The 23,274-nt window shown below is 30.5% G+C and overlaps 1 long non-coding RNA gene across 2 annotated transcripts; it reads left to right on the top strand.

The window, feature by feature from the left end:
* The first annotated feature begins 16,321 nt into the window (after positions 1 to 16,321).
* Positions 16,322 to 18,942, top strand: LOC127746519 (uncharacterized). 2 transcript variants are annotated; one of them, XR_008008195.1, is made up of 4 exons: positions 16,322 to 16,471; positions 16,553 to 16,655; positions 16,745 to 16,850; positions 18,290 to 18,942. It is a non-coding gene; the product is annotated as an uncharacterized LOC127746519 (long non-coding RNA). The 2 variants fall into 2 exon arrangements; XR_008008194.1 differs by having other exon boundaries at positions 16,745 to 16,889.
* The last annotated feature ends 4,332 nt before the right edge of the window (positions 18,943 to 23,274 follow it).

The raw sequence follows: 23,274 nt of genomic DNA, 5'->3' as shown, positions 1-23,274 counted from the left end.
TTTATAATTTTAAAAATTAAAAAAATTAAATATATCTAACAAATTTTAACATCAAATTTAGATAATTAACAAGTCTCAATAATATCTTAAAAAATTAACAATAGAAATAAAATTATAGATTAGTTAAAATAAATAAATAAATATCATTTTAAACATAAAATATTTATTAAATAATAATATATAAATAATATAAAAATATATAACAAAATTGAACATATTATAATAAAATAATAATATTATAGCACATTATACTGTTTGGATTGAATTAGATCAGTTTTGAAAAGTACAACCGAAATTCGATCCGATCTATGCAGTTTGCAAAAAATAAAATCCAATCAAATCTAAATTAATGCGATTTTAAACCGATTTTCAATTTGAATTAGACTGAATGAGCGATTTAATTTAAATTGGTTTAGATTTAAACATCCTTACCCAGCAATGTCTCTATTTGGGAGGCTGGGTCTTCTTTATAAAGACATGGCTTTTTCGGGTTGCCCTGAGCCCAAAAGATAAACACTTTATAAAATAACTTATTTTATAACTATCGAATAATGTTATTGTTCATACACTATCCCAAATTATAAAACCAGATCTAATAAGGATAAAAGGAAGTTGGTCACCGATAAAGGAGTTCGGCTCTACTTGTCCATGCAAATAACTATCTCCTGAAATCTTTTCTATTATCTCTATCTTCTCCCAAAAATAGGTTCTAACAAAACTCTCAAGATAAAAGGAACGATTATCCATCGATAAAGAGGGAATTATTTCAACAAAGGTGGTCATCAACTCTACTATAAATACAACGGCACCTCCTAGGTATAATTCACGTTATAATCTACTAAAAATCTGCCTAAAGTCCTTGCTAACTTAAGTATCGGAATCTCTTGCAGATACCACACCCACCTCCTCACGAAGAACTCAAACAGGCGACACCTCGACATCAACAAATCAGACGTTGTCATACAAAGTGATCTAAATCTCACGTTCAGACCCGTTCAGATAACCTTTGGAATAGTTATATATCCAAATATTTTTTGTTATTCAAATCCAATCAAATTCATGTAACATAATAAAAATTAATTATAACTAACATTATTCCAAATCTTATTATTTAACTTGATTGGACTTGATTTATAAAAAAACTTAAAAATGTAGCATTGTTATAAAAAATAACACCTTTAATTTTTAAATTTACTATTTGTATGATTATTTTTAAATAAATTTTTAAATCATTTTAAATCAAAACTTAACATATATAACTAGACATATATTATTAGTTATATATTACGTAATAAATAAAAATTAGTTATATATATTTAAAATTTGAAAAATAAATTAAATGAAAAAATTAATGGCAAATTTTTAGAAAATCAATTGCAAAATAACAGAAATAAATTAATAGCAAATTTTTAAGAAATTAATTACAAATCAACTACAAAATGATGTTCTCAATGTGAATTAAAAGTATATATATTGAGAGTAATAGATTATTGTAATTTTTTGTTTATTGTTTATTTTTTAGTACATTTTTTGCAAAAAAAAAACATTTAATTTATTTGCCTAACATCAAATTTTTTTTTCATTGCAATGTTATATCCTATGAATTACGGACACTTTGCTGAGTTGTCGTGTCCACGTGTCAAACACATTTTAGACATGACACTCGTTCGACATGCGTATCTACTGTGTCCAACCGTGTCTTAATAAAAAATAAAAAATTCTTCAAATACGCTTGGACACACCTAAATACCATCACGTATCAGCGTGTCCAATTTTATAAGACATTAAAAATAATTTAAAAAATTAATTTATATTTTAATATCAATAAAATATCAAAATATCATTACGATTTATCTAAAATATATTTTATATTTTATATATATACGTGTTCTAATAGCTCCGAATAAATTAAATACATGCATTAAGATACGAAGACTTCAACAGTTCTTACTCAAGAAATTTTTGAACATTAAAGATTTTTTTGAATCATTATGGTTCTGGTATGAATCTGAGGTTTTGTTTAATTGTTCATAGGGTCTTAACAAGAGAATTATTCTCATGTTTTATAAAATTTTAAAATTCATGTGTCGACGTATTCTATATCCGTATCAATGTCTATACATCACACATTATATCTCTACTCTCTAGTAATGAAAAACATTTAACAAATAACTGATAACAAAAATTAAAATTTTCAAAAGCAGATTGAACAGCACTTCTTAACGGCCCACTTTATAACATACGTGCATTTAAAAATTTGGCATGGTTGACCAAAAAAAAAATTGGAATGTAATACATACATATTCATATATTAACTCCAATAATATCACGTCATTCTGATACAATTTTAGTGAATCTTATCATGTTTAAAAAGTGGTGTCTGTTTGCTAGGTTAAAAATTAATATTTAATTTAAAAAAAATAAAAATAATTATTTTAAAAAAATTTAAAATTTACTATAAAAAATAAATTAAACAAAAATTAAACAACAATTAATAAATACTATAAAATTGACCTACAATTTTACACGTAATTTACACTCAAGTTGACAGCATCGCAAAAAGTACGAGGCATGCAAGACATCTGATTTAGATAGAGTCATGCTAAAATTCACTCGTTTATAATATTTAATATTTACATGATAGTCCAGTTTTAGACAAATGGGCCTCCACTTTAGTATTGATTTTAATGGGTTCGCAAACTTTGAAAAACTTGCGAAATAAAAATTATAAAGATTGAAAACATTAAAACCAATCCACAACCATCACGGACTGATCCAAATCTGCTACGGCAAAGTGTTGAAGACAAATGTGAAAAATTTTGCATCTGCAAAATAGTATAGTACATCCAAATTATAGAATAGTATGTTTTGTAAATATAAGAAGGCTAATTTAGTTATTTGTTATATTCTTATATTTTTAACGTATTACATCTAAAATTTATTTTATAATTGAATCATTGTCACTTTCTATAAAAATAAACTTATAAAATGAAATATTTTTTGAGCAAATAAATAATACTTGTTTTAAATTCGCAAATTAATTTTGCTATGACTGCACACTGTCACGATAAATTTTAAAGTAGTGTTGGAGTGTATTTAAGGTCGTGACAATATACTGTAAAATGCAACCATGTGATGGCAGAATGAGATATTTCTTGGTATAAAGGAGAGAAGAATTTAAACCTTCTGATTTTTTTAAAATTATAAAATTGTCATCTATCAACAAATTGAACTATTCGATCAGTTTCTTTAAAAATTAAATAAATTTTAATTGGACTATTCGATTTGTGTTTATGAAAATATAAAAATTTTTACATCAAAATTAGATCTTTTGATTTCTTTTTCAAAAATAAAAAAATTAAAAGTATAAATTGGACCTTCTATTTTGTATTTTATTTTTTTAAATAAATCAGACCATTTAATTTAATTAATAATAATTAAAAAATAATTTCATATAAGAAAAATCTAAACTTTTAATAATAACGTATTACACATATTTAATCAATATAAAAAATTAATCTTTTAAATTTAGTTTAATATTAGATATATTTAATATTTAAAAAGTGAGATAATATTAACCTTTTTCAATGAGAATGCGCAGTATCTTCCTTCTTATTCTGCTCAAGTTGATAAGCTACTGTCCTTTTCGGCAGTTCTGACTCTTACTCCAGGGGAATCAAGTCAGATTGGGAATTTTTTTACATGATAACTAGTAAGGGTTAGATAAACCCGACTCAAACTCACAAGAATCTAGTAACAAACAAATCATGAGACCAATCTTCCCATCACTTTTCTCATCTAACTCAATTAAAATAAACAGCACCACTTCAGTTCCTCTACTGCACCATGAAAATGTAAACCGAGCGCCTCAACAGTGCACCATAAAAATGTACACGAGTTATCTACTAAGTCAGTAATATAAATATTTTATTTTTCCGTTTTATTAAGAAGTTTTAAGTATAAGTATTGTTGAAATAAATATAAAAATACTTGTATTTAGGAAAGAAAATTAAAAATAGAAAGTTATTAATAATTTTTTTAAAACGTTTAATCTTTAAAATATTGATATAATTTTATTTATTATGAATCTATAATAATAATTACAAATATGGAAAATCAACAGATTAAACGATGCAAATTTATTAATAATAAAATTACGTTATAGTTTATAAGTTAGTAATAATGCTTGTATCCACTTCCGGAAGTTTGAATATAAGAAAACAGTTTTATTTACTTGTTTTATTTTATTTTGGGGTCAGAGATCCCACAAAGAAGAGAACCTAATTGCTAAATAGAGCTTCTCACTCCCACAGAAGAAACTTTGCAAAGGGGAAGATGATGCCCAAGATACATGATGCGAAAACAGAAGGAAAAATGGGAAGCAGCGCAACAATAGAGAAGGCCGGTGTGGGAGATAGCGATGACGATGCAGCAATTCATCATCGATGTGGTGCATGCCCTGTCAGGTAATTACAACTTCTCATTTCTTTTAATCACGCATTCACATTCTTTTTTGATTGATTGATTACCTTAATTAGAGAAGATTTTGAAAAATAAATAAAAAAGAGAATCTGCATTAAAGAAATCAAATCAATTTCTATTAATGGACTGATTATGTCATATCTCTACTGATATTGAAAAAAAATCAAAGAGATGATATCGATGGATTAAAGGAGTGCATGTGACGGGATCTTGCAAGAAAAGAGTCTGTTCAGAAGAAAAAACCTAGAGGAAGAATTGCTCTAATCAATGGCCACCAATAATAGCCATGAGTAAAGGCTACACTCAATTCATTACGTTCATTGTTATTTTTACTACTATTATTGGTTGAATTATATCTTATTATTATCATTATTGGTTCAGTTTATCCGACTCATGTGCACCACCAAGTGTTCTGATGAACTCCTTTGAGAGAAGAGTTATGGCTGATTTAGAAGTATGTAAGACCAACAAATATTTGTGTCCTATTTTTAAGTTTCAATGCTGTTGTGTTTTAAATTATCTATGTTGTATCTGTTATCTGCAGGACATCAAAAGAGCTAACAATAGTATTCGAGAGGAACAAATTCTATTGAAGTCCATGATTGAACACATAAATTCTATTTATGTCAAGCCTGAGTTGAAGGAGAATGAAAGACTTCTGAAAAACAGCAAGACCAATCCTATCACCACCCCTCATAAGACAAGCAAAATTACGAAAAATATCAAAAAGAGTGACAACAAGTCAATATTTAATATGGATGTAGACCCAAATATATGTCTTGATGTGTCAGATGATGAGGATGATGTCATGGAACTAGATCGAACAACCATAACCCGCCAAGATCCACGCAAAGTTGCTGTCCAACAGAGCATTCCCTCTATCAAACGCCAGAAACTGTCACCCCAGCCAAATGGAAAAGGGAAGGCGAAACCACTATCAAAGCCATGGTTTCCTGGACCTGGTGAAAGGAGAACCAGGTTCCAAAATACGGTTGAGGTAAAATCTTTGCACATCCATATGCATTTATATGTTATTATAAAAGGGATAGGTTTATAATGCTCAAATTTCGTATGTAGGCGTTCAGAGGTGTACAACGACCACGTCGTATATCAACTTCTGAAATGGATGCACAATTATTCCGTGGAGAAGCAGTACGAGCATCAAGCACGCTAGTTGCTGCACGTGTATGCGCAGAATCGAAACCGCTATCTATTTTTAGACAACAAAATTTGGTAGTGCAGAAGAAACCAAAGGTCAAATGTTCTTTTTTCTTCTACGTTTTGTTTTGTCCTAACTATTGTGGTTAATAAATTAGAATTTTCAACTTTGAATGATGTAGAAATAATACTTTAACAAAAATTGTTTGAACTCGAACAGGGAATAACAACTTATTTTAAAATGGGTGGCGAGATTAACTTGAGTAAGGGACAAGTAGATATATTTGCATATGTTTTTGATCCGGATTTATTACCAAGGTATACATTTTTTCATGTTTAAGCTCAATATTCATGCATGGCTGATTTTCGCATTGAGTCTATGTTCACTTGTTATCAGTGAGCACATTGTAAAGATAGGAGGTTCGTCTGCAACACGTCAAGAACTTTTTTGCTTGAGCAAGGATCATATAATTACTGTCAAGGTAAAAGTGATTATCTATCAATCTAACGTAGTTATATATATGCTCAAAAACTGGATAAATGCCTAACCATATATATGCTTGAATTAGATAATGAAGCTTTGGGCTAGGAAATGTACTTGGGAGCAAAGAAGCATTAATCTGAAGACAACTTGGTGTCTTCCTCCCTCTTTTTCAGTACGTTTTGTTATGGTTATCAAATAAGAAAGCTTGGATTGTTATTTTTTATTCTATACTTTTTATCAGAATAATTTAGGTACAATTTATAATCGAATAAGCATAAATTAGGTACAATTTATAATCGAATAAGCAAAACTTGCCAATAACTATTGAATTTTCAAAAAGAATCACAATACTAATTTTTGAATTTACAAACACACTAAAAAAATAAATAACAATAATAAATAAAATTTTTCCAAACGCTATATATACATAAGAGTGCCACATATCTTAGATTTAAAAACACTAGTTTGGGCATTTACTCTACTATGATTATTAGTTTAATAAGCTTAGACATACTAAAATAAGATTTATTTTAATGATTATTAGTTTTTTTTATTTTATCTATTTACCAACAAGAAAAACAGTTGTTGATTGAATATGCAATCATATCTCCTTTCCAAATTCCAACAGACAAAGAATTTTTGTATATAGAGAAAATATATATATAAAAAAAAGAATCTATTGATGATATGCATCAGCTGTAATTTCAATCCCCAATCATACCTCCACATTTTTTTTTCTGCCACAATAAACCCCTTTCTATAGGAATTTAATTTCTATAGAAAGAAGACATAAAAATATATATTGGAAATAATATATCATGGATATCAAAAATTTCTTAGCAAAACTGTTTTGATCAAATAACATAATAAAACTCAAAGAAGAAAAGAACTGGCCTCAAATTAGATTTTTAAACTAAACAGATATACCTCAGCCACCAATAAAGTTTCATCAAGCCCCAAAAAACATGCAATGCCTAAAACTCTAGTCAGATCTTGAAGTTTTCCATTTTTTGAAACGAAAATAGTGTACAGTGATAATTGAGTAATTCCATTAATGCTATTATTCACAACAGTCAAAATCATTGTTCTCATTATTCTCAAAATTTTTTAACCCTAACTCAAAAATTTTAAACAACCAAGTAAATCGAACAAAATCACTAATTGAATGAAATAAGAAGAACAAAAATCAATTAAATGACTTCAACAAAAAAGATTTAAGCAGCAGAACATAAAGGGATAACAAAAAATGAGCTAAATGAACCAAGTTCATACCTGAGGCTGAGGTTCCATTGAAACTCTTGAAGTGTAGCGATGAAAGGAGAGACGGCGCTGAGAATGACGGGAAGATGTGGTGCACGATGAAGGCAGAAAGAACGACAGCACTCTGAAGCTGAAAAAGAAATTCTCAAATAAATTGGCAGTAGACGTGGGTTATGTGAAAAGGGAAGAGAAAGAGAGGCTGACGGCAGTGGGTAGGGATTATTGTTGATGACAGTGGATTCTGTGAAAAGGGAAGAGAAAGAGAAACGGATGGCAGTGGATAGGGATTATTGTTGTGGGTGATGGTTGATGGTAGGGAAGAGATCGAGAGCAGAGAGTGTGTTTGAGGGTGAAGGTAGTAAATTTAGGGTTAGCAAAATGGATTTTAAAAATATTTGTGGTAGAAATAAAAATTTAATAATTATTATTTAACCCCCATTTGGGTTATGTTTATAAATTATTGGTTGTGTTTATCACAACAGCTCAAAACACTTGAGCTCACTAAAGACAGACCCGTGAAAATAGAAAACAAATATAAAATGTGTGTGATATATATTGTTGTTATTTTTTTTTCTGGTACTCTTACTAGAACTCTCTCCTCCTTTATTCTGGTTGAGAACTTGCTGTAACAACTATAAAAAAAATAACAAGCTATATAAAAACAAAACTACAAGTAAAAAAATAGAATTGAAACTAAGATTTCATACAACACAATGTTAAATATAAATTTAATATTAAAAATAGAGTGGTAAAATGATAAAAAAAATACATGAAAAAACATATAGAGTTCAGACGAAACATTGTGTGAAAAGAATGGTGGAAGGACAGTATTTTTAGCAAATGAAATATTTTTCACATAGTTAAGAGTGAAAATAGTACAATGATCTTGTTTATTTTGAAGTCAAAAAGTTATGTGATAAAATAACTCACCGAAAAAATGAGCTTTCTTTGTGGTAGTGATTTTTTTTGTTAGTCAGGTATTGTTAGGTGAGTTTTAACCTGTGCCTTCTTTTGTCTGAAACTCAAATCTCCAAATTGAGAAAGTAATGGTATCCTATCTGAAAATGGCTTATCTTCTCTGAAAATGTACGGTGACGATTTGATGTATGCAGCATTTCAGAAAGAAAGGGTCAATGAAGGGGTGTTTGAGGAAAATGAAGTGAGTGACAGAGATTATTTCGAATGAGTTAGGGAACATTCAGCTGAGTTCGGTGAGGAAGGCATTGACGATGATGTATATGACAATAGCTTTTATGACAACCGAGAAGAAAGGAAAATTGATTGTCTGGCCGATCTTGGGTGTATTAATTTAAAGGAGATAATGGTTGATCAAATTAAAATGATTAATAAATAGAGCGGAAGAAAGACACCTTATATTGGTATAATAATTAATAAATTTTATATTTTAAATAAGTGTTTAATTTTAATGTATTCACGGTGTAGAACGTATTTCGTAAAAATCTGAAAAAAATATTATTGCTAATATTTTGTAATTAAATAAAAATTTTTAAATTCTATAAAGTGAATTTTTTTTATAATTGTCTTTCTTGATTTGTTTGGCATTAATTCTTTCTATTTTAACTGCTACAATTTTTCAGTTATGAATATTGTGAAGAATAACTCAAAAATAAAATAAAAAATAAATTTCTTACTAATTATCTTTTACTTACGTTGAGAAGAAAATTGCTCAAATTCTATTATGGATAAATTTTGTGATACGAAGAATCGACCATTTCGTTAGTAAAAAGTACACATATATTTTTTATACTTTAAAATATATTCTTTATCAATATATTTTTGTAATACATCTTACATTATATAATATTTTTATATATTTTTTTTAATATTATATACGTTATTGACCCTTCCATTATAATATTTTTGGATCCGTCACAGAAATATTTTTTACACATCGTATCATTACAACTACTTTTTTTGGTGATCATTCACGTGGTCAATGTAAAATGTAGTTATTTTTGCTAATGTAACGTTATGGTGATTAGATGAACATATAAAATGGTTTTATACTTTATAATGCATCAAAATTAAATTCTTTAGATAATGACATTTTAAAATTTAGCATTTTGAATTATAAGTATATATCTATCATATAAGTTATTTGTGCAATTTTTCAAATTAAAAATGTAATTGACTAATTTATTTTAAATTGAATTAATGTGAAATTTTATGTTTATAATTTATAAGATATGAGTTTCATACTTAAAAACAAACCATTTTTTATTAGAATAGGATCCTCAATAATTTTTTTTCCATTTGTCTTACATTTGCTTAGGGCTGGAAGTGAGCTTGAGCTTGACAAGCTCAAGCTCGACTCACAAAAATTGAGTTTGGCTCACGACTCGATTCATTAACAATCGAGCCTATTTCTTAAGCTCAAGTTCAGCTCACCGAAAGCTCACAAGCTAGCTCGAGCTCACGAGCTGGCTCAAATAATAGAAACATAAATACATAATCTATAATTCTATATCAATAAATTATAACTTATATATTTTAAAAAATATTTAAAAAGATCAATTTTATATATTGTTATCTATCAATAAATTATAAATTTTTATTTATGTCCTACATCAAAATTATATGTAAAAAATAAATATAAAATTTTAAATAATTAAGTCATATATATATTGTTATTTCATATGTATGTATATAATATTAAAAGTATAAATTAAATGCATATAGGATATGTGTTTTAATATATAATCGAGTCAGTTCACGAGCTAATGAGCTGAGCTTATCCAAACTCAAGTTCGACTCATTTAATTTATGAGCTCAATTCCAAGTTCAAGCTTGGCTCACTAGCTCACGAGCTTAACTTATCGAGCTATTAATGAGTCGAGCTCGAGCTAGCTCATGAGCTGTCTTGACTCACTTCCGGCCCTACATTTGCTAATCCTAGACAATTTTCTTTTCCTTTAACTAAAAATGTTGGTCATTTAATATTTTTCTCAAAAATATTTTTTACTATAATTTAAGATAAATTGTATTTGGAAAAAATATTTTACAAATTGAACTAATTAAAAATGAATTGAAAATAAATTATTATATTTAAGATAGTTATATAAAATATAATAACATTGTCCTCCATGTTTGAAAAGTTCTGCTTCAATAGAGATAAGCCAAGATCCTTTATATTGGGTCTATTTCTTAGGCGGAGGATATTGGCAACAAACTGCTCTACAGCCACAAAATAGTATTTAACTATTTATAAAAAAATAGTTACTTTGATTAAACTATCTTAAATTTGTGAAATCTTTCATATAGTTTGTACAACTGCATAATCTCTTTTGTAATGTTAGAATAAATAATATTAACTTGACCTACTCTAAAGATAAATTTTCTTTTGTTTTAAACTTTTAATCATTTTTTAATTAACTCTTATTAATAACTAAATAAAATTAAAATAGATTTTATAGTGCTTTTTTTGTCAAGAGTAAACTATTATTTATTTCACACTCAGTTCGGATCAATTCCAATAGAAATTTTTATTTTAAAGTCCAATTCCAGCTATAAACAAAAAAAAAAATCTGCCACCTCCACTACTAAAATGTCCAAGTCAAAACTACTCAAAGGCCAATTCACAAAAAAACAAATATTTATAAATTTTTACCTATACATATAACTATTATATTTTTGGCCTTAGCGCCTCCAATATACAAAAAAAAAACTATTATATTTTCACCCAAAATATTCAGGCAGAATTGTAATTACAATAAAATTGGCTCTACTTGTCTCCAGGTCAGAAATAACACCTCTTTCATGCATCCTGGTAACAAACAAACCATGAAACCAATCTTCCCATCACTCTTCTCACTTAACTCAATTAAAATAAACAACATCACTTCCTTTTTCTGCTGCAACTCAATTGTATTTGAATTTTTAGTTATAAAAATATTTATTTTAAAATTGTAATATTTAGATAAATTACTAAAAAAATATAATTTTTTTATACAAAACAATGAATATTAAAATAACCATAATAATAAATATCTTTTAATAAAATTTTAATTCATAATAATTTTAATGACAATATCAAAAAAATATATTGTGTAGTTAATGTTTAGTATTTTATTATGTATGATATAATAGGTGAAAATAGAAAATAAATATGAAATGTGTGTTATGTATATTATGGTTGTTTTTTATTTTTGCTACTTTTACTAGAACTTCTCTTTTATTTGGGTCGAGAACTTATTGTAACAACTATAAAAAAATAGCGAACTATATAAAAGCAAAACCACAAGTGAAAAAATATAATTAAAACTGACATTTCATACTATATAATATTAAATATAAATTTAATAATAAAAATAGAGTAGTAAAATAATAAAAAAAATATATAAAAAAATATATACAACAGATAGTTCAGATAAAATATTATGTGAAAATAGTAGTAAAATGTCAGTATTTTCAGTAAATGAAATATTTTTCACAAAACTAAAAATAAAAGTAATGCAATGATCTTATTTATTTTGAAGTCAACATTTTTTAAAAAAAAAATTGTGTGTCAAGACAACATGACAATAACAGAAAAAAATCTATTCAATGAAAAACAAACTCATATTCAAGGTTTGATGTCCAGACTTACGAACCACTCCGAATTTGATGCTAAAATCTATTGATCAAGAAAACAACGAACAAATCTCTCTCTGCTATTGTGGTTATGGTTTTCTTTAAGCATTCGCCAAAATCAAATCCTTACAAATAAATGGAATTTGAAAAATATGCGGATAAAAAAAAATCTTATGATAGATCTTATTTATTTCTTCTTATTTTATTACACTACTTTTTTATTTGTTTTTTATTTTCTTCAAAATAATAATTCATACCTTACTGCCTATCGTTAATATGTATTTGAATTTCTATTTTAAAGTTCAGATAATTATCGAATAAAACTTTTTTTATTCTTCATCATAATTTTTTTTATTTAAAATGTCCTAGAGAATTACTATAAACAATACTAAACTATCTTAGTAATATTAACATATTAAAATTGAGATCAGATGAACTTGGAGTTGTTACTGCAATCAATGATATTAGGATTAGTGTTTATGATGTACACCATAAAATTTAAATGGAATGGTTTAATTAATTTGAAAAATTAGAGCTCGTAATAAATTAAATTTAAGAATGATTAAATTTATGATTTTATAATAAGTTGTGTAAGATAAAATATCTTTTAATTTACTAACTAAATAGTATGTTTTTCCAACAGAGAAGTGCATTAAGTTATATCTCTTATATTTTAGAGTTATTCTCCACGTACAAGTATTTTTTTATACAAACCAATGCGTAATAGCTTAAATGGTATAGTCTTTCCATACTCAATTAAGAGATTGGAGGTTCAAGTTTTCTATCTTTGGTAAAAAAATATATTTTTTTATACAAGTCATACAAGTCATTTATATTCACGCGCTTTTACGGTTTTTTCTGTGTCTCTTCTTTTTCTTCTTCTTTCTTCGTGCTTCTTCTTCTTCGTAATTTTTCTCTCTTGTTATCGTCGTCATCAACACCACCTCTTTCTCCTCCTCCTCTTCCTCATTTTTTCATTGAAATTTTTTCTCCTCTTTTCTTTAGGGGTGAATGCGGATCGGATCGGATCGGATATGACCAAAATTTCGATTCAATCCGCACTAAAATCATCGGATCAGATCCAATATCCGTAGTTTTTAAGGTTGGATCTGATCCGATCCGATCCGCACATTTGCGGATCGGATTGGATATCGGATATCGGATATATCCGCAAAACACAAAAATATTTTTAAAAGCTTATTATATTAAAAAATATCAATAAAATTCATTTTTTCTATTCTTTTAAATATGTTTACTCTTAAAATAATATTAAACATACTTTTTTTAAATAATAAATTAAAATAATATAACATATATGATAATTATTAGTTGAAATAAAACATAAAAAGAATATTTAGTTATTTATTTCTTTATTTTTGCGGATACGCGAATATGCGGATAGCAACACAAAATCCGCAATCCAATCCGGTTAGTGTGCGGATCTGATCTGATTCGATCCGAAAGCCTTGCGGATCGGATCCATATCCGCAATTTTTGGATCGGATTTGGATAAACACCGCGGATATGCGGATCGGATCCGATCCATGAACACCCCTACTTTTCTTTTTCTCTTTTTCCTTCATCATCAGTTATTTCATTGTTGAAGATAATAAATAATTCACGTTCAAATTGTCAATTGAAGCAGAACGAAATTGATTATTATTTTGAATCCAATCAAATGGCTAAGGTGTGGTTCAATTTAGAAGAAAAAATTATAGCATTAGAGGAAACATTTTTCTGCAGCAAATTTGGGGTAGCACGAAGATATTTGGGTGAATTTTTAGAATTTTTCGGTGTATTTTTATTCTGATAAATTTTGCATAATTCAAAACTCTTCTCCTTCCTCCTTCTCATCTTCTACTATTTCTTTTTTATCATCATCACCATCATCTTCTTCTTTTTTTTCTTATTCATCTTTTTTTTTTTATTTTACCTTCTCAAATTTTTTCTTGTTTTACTCTCTTAACAAGAATAAAAACAAAAAATCAAACAAAGAAGAAGAAGAAACACATAATGCTACAAAATTACTTGAAAGAGGATGAACTTACATTCATTTAACTAAAATAAAGAAAGTGTAAAATCCCTAATTTTAAAAAGTTATTAATTAATTATTTATGATCTATTATATTTATTTAAGATTATATTTTTAAAATTTTTTATACATAAATTGAGTAAATTCTTATTTACTATTTAGAGTTCTTATAATTGAAAAAAATAGCGAATATTTTATATGCTTTAATTTTAAATATTTAGATTTCTAACCTTACTTTATAAATAAAGGAGAATTAATTTACTTATCTCCAATTTTTGTTAAATTAGTATTTGAATAAAAATAATTTAAAAATTGCATTTAGGGCAATCTACCTAATTAAATAAATTCTGTGAATTGTTTACCTGAATATACAAAACAGAAACCTCTTACGTACATGTGCAATTTCAATTTTATGTAAACCGTGGGAGCTAACTACGGTTTCTAGTTTGTATGTAAACCGTTGGAGGCTACAAGGTTTTATGGTTGGAAAAGGTTGGGCATAATCCGTGGCTACCTACCACGGATTATGAAGGAAAAAGCTAAGGCATAAACCGTGGTTGCTTCCCACGGTTTATGAAGAGGAGGACTTAAACGAAAACCCCCATAGGTTCCCATGGTTTACATGCAAAGTATAAATTATATGATCAAATTTTTTTAAAATCAAAATTTTTTATTTTTTATTCTTAAATTATATGATCAAATTTTTTTATTTAAATTAAAAAAAAAAAGTCCACCAATATCTAATAAACAACGGATCTGTAAATTTATTATTTTCTTAATTTTTAAACTAAAAAAGTAATTTTTTTCTAATATTAAAAAAATAAAAAATTCTAACAATATACAAAAAAATAAAAAAATTTAAAAATTTAAAATTTTTAAATTAATTTATTCTTAATTTGTGAACAAGTGCAGCTAAAAAATCAATTGTCCAGGTGTAGCATTATCCGGTGAATAAAAAAATTAAAAAAATATTATTAAAAATCTTTAAAAAACTAAATTTTTTAATTTTGAATTCTAGTTTTTTTTTTCTGACCGGTTTTTTCCAGTTTTTTATTTTTTTAGGTTGTGCTGACCGGTTTTTTTACGTTGTGCTAACCGGTTTTTGCCTTTTTTTTACGTTGTGCTGACCGGTTTTTTCCATTTTTTTTGGGTTGTGCTGACTAGTTTTTTTTTTACGTTATGCTGACCGTTTTTTTTTAGTGTGCTGACCGATTTTTTCCCTTTTTTACGTTGTGCTGGCCGGGTAATATTAGAAAAAAATTATTTTTTTAGTTTAAAAAGTAAAAAAATAATAAATTTACAGATCTATTCTCTACTAGATATAGCTGGATTTTATTTTATTTTTTTAATTTAAATAAAAAAATTTGATCATATAATTTAAGAATAAAAAATAAAAAATTTTGGTTTTTAAAAAATTTGATCATATAATTTATACTTTGCATGTAAACCATGGGAACCTATGGGGTTTTCGTTTAAGTCCTCCTCTTCATAAACCGTGGGAAGCAACCACGGTTTATGCCTTAGCTTTTTCCTTCATAATCCGTGGTAGGTAGCCACGGATTATGCCCAACATTTTCCAACCATAAAACCTTGTAGCCTCCAACGGTTTATATACAAACTAGAAACCGTGGTTAGCTCCCACGGTTTACATAAAATTGAAATTGCACATATACGTAAGATGTTTCTCTTTTGTGTATTCAAGTAAATAATTCACAGAATTTATTTAATTAGGTAGATTGCCCAATTTAAAAGGTATTTTTGAGATGGATACTCTATATTTAATTTGATTTTTAATTATTACTCTATTTTTATTTATTTTATAAAATTACATTATTATCCTTATTTTTATTTAAATTTTCTAATCTACCCCACACCACCCCAAACCCTAACATTACACTCACCTCACCCCACTCACCCCACACCCACGGCACACACACACACACAACTCACCCACACTCACAGTAAAGAATGGAAAGAAGAAAAAAGAAAGGGGAGTGAGGGTTGCGAGAGAAGAGGGTTGACCCGAGAGAGGGAGAGCGCCAGGAAAGAGAGGGCCGCACTGCTATTGCCGCCAGAACCGTGAGGAAAGGGGGTCATGCCGTCAGCCGCGCCACCACCATCCAGCTCGTCGCGCCACTGCCACAGTGCCGTCGTGGTCGCTGAGAAGAGAAGAGATGGAGAAGAGGAACGCGAGCCAATAGCCAGGGGGAGGAGCCTCGTGCATCACCATCATCGTTTCTCGCCGTCACCCTCACCGCATATCGCCGCCGTTGAGTTGCTGCGCGCAGCCAGGAGTAGTCGTCGTCGCCCATCACCGCCGCGAACCACAAACAGAGGAGAAAGATAGAGACGCTTTCGCGAGGGAGCTGCCACCGTGGAGGAGCCGTCGCCGCCAAATCTGCCGCTGCCGAAGCTCTACGCCGCCTATGCCACCGAAAACCGCCACTGAAGTCCTTTTTTCCTGGGTAAGCCTTATCGTCTCTGAAACCCTTGAAATCAGTTTTCCGTAATAGCCTATTAGAGTAACTGAGATGATGGTAATGTAGGGTTGAGTTGTGGTTCTTGCATGCTGAGTGCAGTACCCGTGCATGCGACATCAGGTTACTGCGTCGTCAACGGAGTCGTCGTCATTCTTTTTTTTGGATGCTCGTAGGTTCAGCAAGCCTTTTTCGTTCCGATTTCTTTTAGTCACTATTATGTGATATATTTTTAAGGTCCTTGCAACGTTAATGCTTTAGGTTGAGTTCAGTTCTCATGTGCCGTGGTTAAAGTTGTTGTGCTTGCTATGAAAGAAATCAGGGCTGAGGCCTAAGTTGCCGTTGATTTCGGGCTGAGCAAAAAGAGGTCAGTTGACACGTGTGGGTTATGGTTTTGCTTATCAAGGTAGGGGCTTTTATAAAATTAATTTATCTTAAAGTGGAATTGTTATAAATTGATATGATGAGCACAATGATTTCTTGGTGATTATGTAAGTCTTATGTATTGTCTGATTTGTTTTAGATAAATATGGTTGTCTGCTTGACTGAGATAATGTTTAATTTTGTTAAAATTGAGATTTCTGATTGGTTTGGCGTGAAATAATTTTTTTTGATATTTAAAGTTTAAATTTGGTTCTATTGAAATCTGATTTGGTCTTGAACCCTTTGGAATAGAGTTGAGGATTGGTTTGGTTAGGACCCGAAAGGGTGGCAAAGTCCAAGTTTTAGGGGAGATGCTGCCGAATTTTCACAAAAAATTTAGTTTCTATTTTAAAATGTGATTTAGAAAAGGATTGGGATTTGACAGGTTTTACGAATTGGTTCTTAATTTATTAAGAAATTGGTGTTTTGAGTTTAAGATGTTTAATAAAAATTTATATTTCCCGATTGATTTAAATATGAGGGGGCCTATGTTTTGAAGTTTGATTAAAGAAGTACTTTTGGAAGAGATTTAGTGGATTTTTTAAAAGAAGTTGAATTTTGATTAATTAGGTTCGTTTTGTTTTTGAAGTATTCTTTAAATTTTGACTTAACAAGTCTAAACAACTCCGAGCTTTGGAAAGGTTTCCGATTTACAAACGAAATGAAATTGGTTTTGAAGCATAAATAAGTTGGTTTTGAAAGTGGCTCAAAACTTTTGGCCTACATGCCTTGGTTTTGGTTTTAAGTCTCCATTTTAAATGATTTCAATTTGAGTAATTATGATTTCGAGGATTTCCAAAGAGTTTGAGAAGTGAGGCAGGTTATTCTTCCCTAAAGTCTTGTGTCTTCTCAAAGAAAGTTCCGTTTTAAGGTGATGATTGAAATTCTCTTGGAAGTTTTGTAAAATGTTATATTAAGCGACTAAGATTTGAAAAGGAATTAATTTTGAGGAAAGTTGAATTCTGAGTTTGAAGAGATTTGAGAAATAAAAAGTGACTTATGGGTTGAATAATGATTGGTTTGATATGAATTGTTAATGAAATGCGGAAATGATGATGGATGAATGATTATGAATAAACATATGTGGCTTCCGCACATTTATCTGAGAGACGAGTTCCCTGGATAAAGAACCGTGGCTTGCCACCACGTGTTCTAGGTTGGATCTCGATACTCTGTTGACCTTACGTCGTAAGGGTGAGCGGGCACGTATAAATTCCCGGGTATGGATAGCTAATGAATGGATAATTTATACGCTTTTTGGCATTATTTTTACATAGTTTTTAGTATGATTTAGTTACTTTTTAGTATATTTTTATTAGTTTTTAAGCAAAATTCATATTTCTGGACTTTATTATGAGTTTGTGTGTTTTTATGTGATTTCAGGTATTTTCTGGCTGAAATTGAGGGACTTGAGTAAAAATCTGATTCAGAGGCTGAAAAAGGACTGCAGATGCTGTTGGATTCTGACCTCCCTGCACTTGAAGTATATTTTCTAGAGCTATAAAACTCTAAATAGCGCGCTCTCAATTGCGTTGGAAAGTAGACATCCAGGACTTTTCAGCAATATATAATAGTTCATACTTTGCTTGAGTTTTGACGACGCAAACTGGTGTTCAAACGCCCACTCTCTGCCCTATTCTGAAGTTAAACGCCAGAAACAAGTTACAAATTAGAGTTAAACGCCAGAAATAGGTTACAACCTAGCGTTTAACTCCAAAAGAAGTCTCTACACATGAAAGCTTCAATGCTCAGCCCAAGCACACACCAAGTGGGCCCGGAAGTGGATTTCTGCATCATTTACCTTTTTCTGTAAACCTTAGTAGCTAGTTTCATTATAATTAGGACCTCTTACTATTGTATTTTCATTTTCTGGATGATATATTTTCATATTTGGGGAGGCTGGCCATTCGGCCATGCCTAGACCTCCAGATCACTTATGTATTTTCAACGGTGGAGTTTCTACACACCATAGATTAAGGGTGTGGAGCTCTGCTGTTCCTCGAGTATTAATGCAATTACTACTATTTTCCATTCAATTCAAGCTTATTCTTGTTCTAAGATATTCACTTGCACTTCAACCTGATGAATGTGATGATCCGTGACACTCATCATCATTCTCACCTATGAACGCGTGCCTGACAACCACTTCCGTTCTACCTTAGATTGAGCGTGTATCTCTTGGATTCCTGGCTCATGCGTGTTGATTGCCTCTCCTGACAACAGAGTCTTCAACTCCTTGAGATCAGAGTCTTCGTGGTATAAGCTAGAATCCATTGGCAGCATTCTTGAGATCCGGAAAGTCTAAACCTTGTCTGTGTTATTCTGAATAGGATCTGGGATGGGATGACTGTGACGAGCTTCAAACCCGCGACTGTAGGGCGTGGTGACAGACGCAAAAGGATAGTAAATCCTATTCCTACACGATCGAGAACCAATAGCTGATTCAGAAGACAGTAGGAAAGCAGAGATTCAGAATGAACAACGCATCTCCATACACTTATCTGAAATTCTCACCAATGAATTACATAAGTATCTCTATCTTTATTTTACGTTTCATTTATCTTTTAATTATTAAAAATTCATAACCATTTGAATCTGCCTGACTGAGATTTACAAGGTGACCATAGCTTGCTTCAAGCCGACAATCTCCGTGGGATCGACCCTTACTCACGTAAGGTCGACAATCTCCGTGGGATCGACTCTTACTCACGTAAGGTTTATTACTTGGACGACCCAGTGCACTTGCTGGTTAGTTGTGCGAAGTTGTGAAAAAGAGTGATATTACAATTGTGCATACCAAGTTGTTGGCGCCATTGAGATGACAATTTCGTGCACCAAGTTTTTGGCGCCGTTGCCGGGGATTGTTCGAGTTTGGACAACTGACGGTTCATCTTGTTGCTCAGATTAGGTAATTTTTATTTTCTTTTCAAAAAGTTTTCAAAAATCTTTCAAAAGTTTTTTATTTGTTTTTGTTTTTCCAAAATTATTTTTGAAAAATCCAAAAAAAATTAATAAAATCATAAAAACTCAAAAATATTTCATGGTTCTTGTTTGAATCTAGGGCCAAATTTTAAGTTTGGTGTCAATTGCATGATTTTAATTGTCTTGCAATTTTTGAAACACATGCATTGTGTTCTTGATGTCTTGCAATTTTCGAAACACATGCATTGTGTTCTTGATGATCTTCAAGTCGTTCTTGATGAATTGCCTTGTTTGATCTTCATGATTTATTGATTTGCACTGCATGATGTTCTACATATACATTCTTGCATTCATATGGCCCAAACATGAGAAAGTTCTAAGTTTGGTGTCCTCCATGTTTTCTTTCATTAAGAAAACTGAGTTCTTGATGTTCATCTTGATCTTCAAGATTGTTCTTGGTGTTTATCTTGACGTTCATAATGTTCTTGCATATATCTTGTGTTTTGATCCAAGAATTATATGTTTCGACTCATTTTGTTGTTTTTCAAAATTGAAAACATATATTCTTGAATAAAGGATTTAGCAAAATGAAGATCCAAGAACATAAAGCAGAAGAATTACAGAGAAAAAGTTGGGCGTTCAAAATGCCCAGTGAAAAAGGAAAACTGGCGTTTAAACGCCAGCCAGGGTACCTGGCTGGGTGTTTAAACGCCCAAACCATGCAGCAATTGGGTGTTAAATGCCCAAAACATGCAGGTCCTGGGCGTTTAACGCCAGGATGACACAAGGAGAGGAATTTTGTTTTCAAATCAAATCTTTTTCAAATTTTCATATTTTTTCAAAATCAAATCTTTTTCAAATCAAATATTTTCAATCATATCTTTTTCAAAGTCATATCTTTTCAAACATATCTTTTTCAAAAATCAAATCTTTTCCTCATATTTTCAAAAATCTTGATTCAAAAATTTCAAGTTTGTTACTTTCTTGTTAAGAGAGATTCAATATTTGAAATTTAGAATCATATCTTTTAGTTTCTTGTTAATCAAGTCATTAACTTTTTAAAAGTCAAATCTTGTTAATTTTATCTTTTCAACCATATCTTTTTTAAATCATATCTTTTTCAAATCACATTTTTTAATTCTAATTTCAAAATCTTTTTATAACTTCTTATCTTTTTCAACTTTATTTCCTATCTTTTCAAAACGACAACCAATTTTTCAAAAATTTATTTTAAATTTTATTCTTTTTATTTTCGAAAATTCTCCCCCCTCTCTTATCTTTTTCTATTTAAACACTAACATTCCTCCTCAATTGTCAATTCGAACTCCATCTCTCTTTGTGTGTTCGAATTCTTCCTTACCTACCTCATCCTTCCATTCTTGTTTTCCTCTGACACCTCAAGGAATCTCTATACTGTGACATAGAGGATTCCATATTTTCTTTGTTTTCTTCTCTTTCATATGAGTAGGAACAAAGATAAAGGCATACTTGGTTGTTCTATGATACTGTAAGACCAATGGAGTTAATCCTGAGGTCTACAAGATTATGCTTTTCCCTTTTGCTGTAAGGGACAGAGCTAGAACATGGTTGGACTCACAACCTAGAGATAGACTGGACTCTTGGGATAAGCTAGTCACGGCTTTCTTAGCCAAGTTCTTTCCTCCTCAAAAGCTGAGCAAGCTTAAAGTGGATGTTCAGACCTTCAGACAAAAAGATGGTGAGTCCCTCTATGAAGCTTGGGAAAGATACAAGCAACTGACCAAAAAGTGTCCTTCTGACATGCTTTAAAATTGGACCACATTAGATATATTCTATGATGGTCTGTCTGAATTTTCCAAGATGTCACTGGACCACTCTGCAGATGAATCCATTCACCTAAAGAAAACGCCTGCAGAAGCTCAGGAACTTATTGAAATGGTTGCAAATAACCAGTTCATGTACACCTCTGAGAGAAATCCTGTGAGTAATGGGACGCCTCAAAAGAGAGGAGTTCTTGAAATTGATGCTCTAAATGCCATACTGGCTCAGAATAAAATATTGACCCAACAATTCAATATGATCTCTCAGAGTCTGAATGGATCACAAAATGCATCCAACAGTACTAAAGAAGCATCTTCTGAAGAAGAAGCTTATGATCCTGAGAACCCTGTAATGGTAGAGGTGAATTACATGGGTGAAGCCTTTGGCAACACCTATAATCCTTCATGGAAAAATCAGCCAAATTTTTTATGGAAGGATCAACAGAGGAAGTGGATTTTTATGTCATTTACTCATCTCTGTACACCCTAGGCTACTAGTTCTCTATATATAGGACCTTTTACTATTGTATTCGGAGCTTTTGATCATGTTTTTATGATTGAACCCTCTTTGGGAGGCTGGCCATTCGGCCATGCCTAGACCTTGTTCTTATGTATTTTCAACGGTGGAGTTTCTACACACCATAGATTAAGGTGTGGAGCTCTGCTGTACCTCGAGTATTAATGCAATTACTACTGTTCTTCTATTCAATTCCGCTTGTTCTTGTTCTAAGATATCACTTGTTCTTCAACTTGATGAATGTGATGATCCGTGACACTCATCATCATTCTCACCTATGAACGCGTGCCTGACAACCACCTCCGTTCTACCTTAGATTGGGTGGATATCTCTTGGATTCTTTAACCGGAATCTTCGTGGATATCCTGACAAGAGCTTGTTGATTTCTATCAATCTTGCTGTTGGAGCAGTGATCTGCTAAGGCTTGGCTGGCCATTGGCCATGTCTAGTGTTTTGGACCGAAGCTTTCTTTGAAAGCTTGGCTGGCTGTGAAGCCATGTCTAATTCCTGGACCGGAGTCTTAGACTAGCATTGCGATGATTCCTGGAATTCTCATTAAGAATTTTGATATCTTTTTCCACTTAATTTTCGAAAAAGCACAAAAAAATTTACAAAATCATAAAAACCAAAAATATTTTTCCTGTTGAGACTCTATTCTCATTTTAAGTTTGGTGTCAATTGCATGTTTCTGTTTTTCTTGCATTCATTCATGTGTCTCAGTGATCTTCAAGATGTTCTTGATGATTTCATTACTCTGATCTTTAATTCCTCTTGACTTGAGTGTTTATGTGTCTCATATGCATTCTCATTAGTGTCAGTAGTATACAAACTGCTAAGTTTGGTGTCTTGTATGCATTGTTATTTGATTTTAAGTGCATTTTGATTATTCCTTATTATTAAAAATCCAAAAAATATTTTTAATTTGTGCCTTTTCAAGTCAATAATACAGAGAATTGAAGATTCAGAACATACAGCAGAGGAATTATACAGAAAAAGCTGGGCGTTCAAAACGCCCAGTGAAGAAGGACAGACTGGCATTTAAACGCCAGCCAGGGTGCCTGGTTGGGCGTTTAACACCCAAAAGGGTAGAGTTTTGGGCGTTAAACGCCAGAATGTGCACCATTCTGGGC

Source organism: Arachis duranensis, chromosome 4 (genome assembly GCF_000817695.3).
Source record: "Arachis duranensis cultivar V14167 chromosome 4, aradu.V14167.gnm2.J7QH, whole genome shotgun sequence".
Classification (NCBI taxonomy): Eukaryota; Viridiplantae; Streptophyta; class Magnoliopsida; order Fabales; family Fabaceae; genus Arachis; species Arachis duranensis.
Note: the sequence above shows the minus strand (reverse complement) of the source record. Positions and strands in the feature narration are given on the sequence as shown.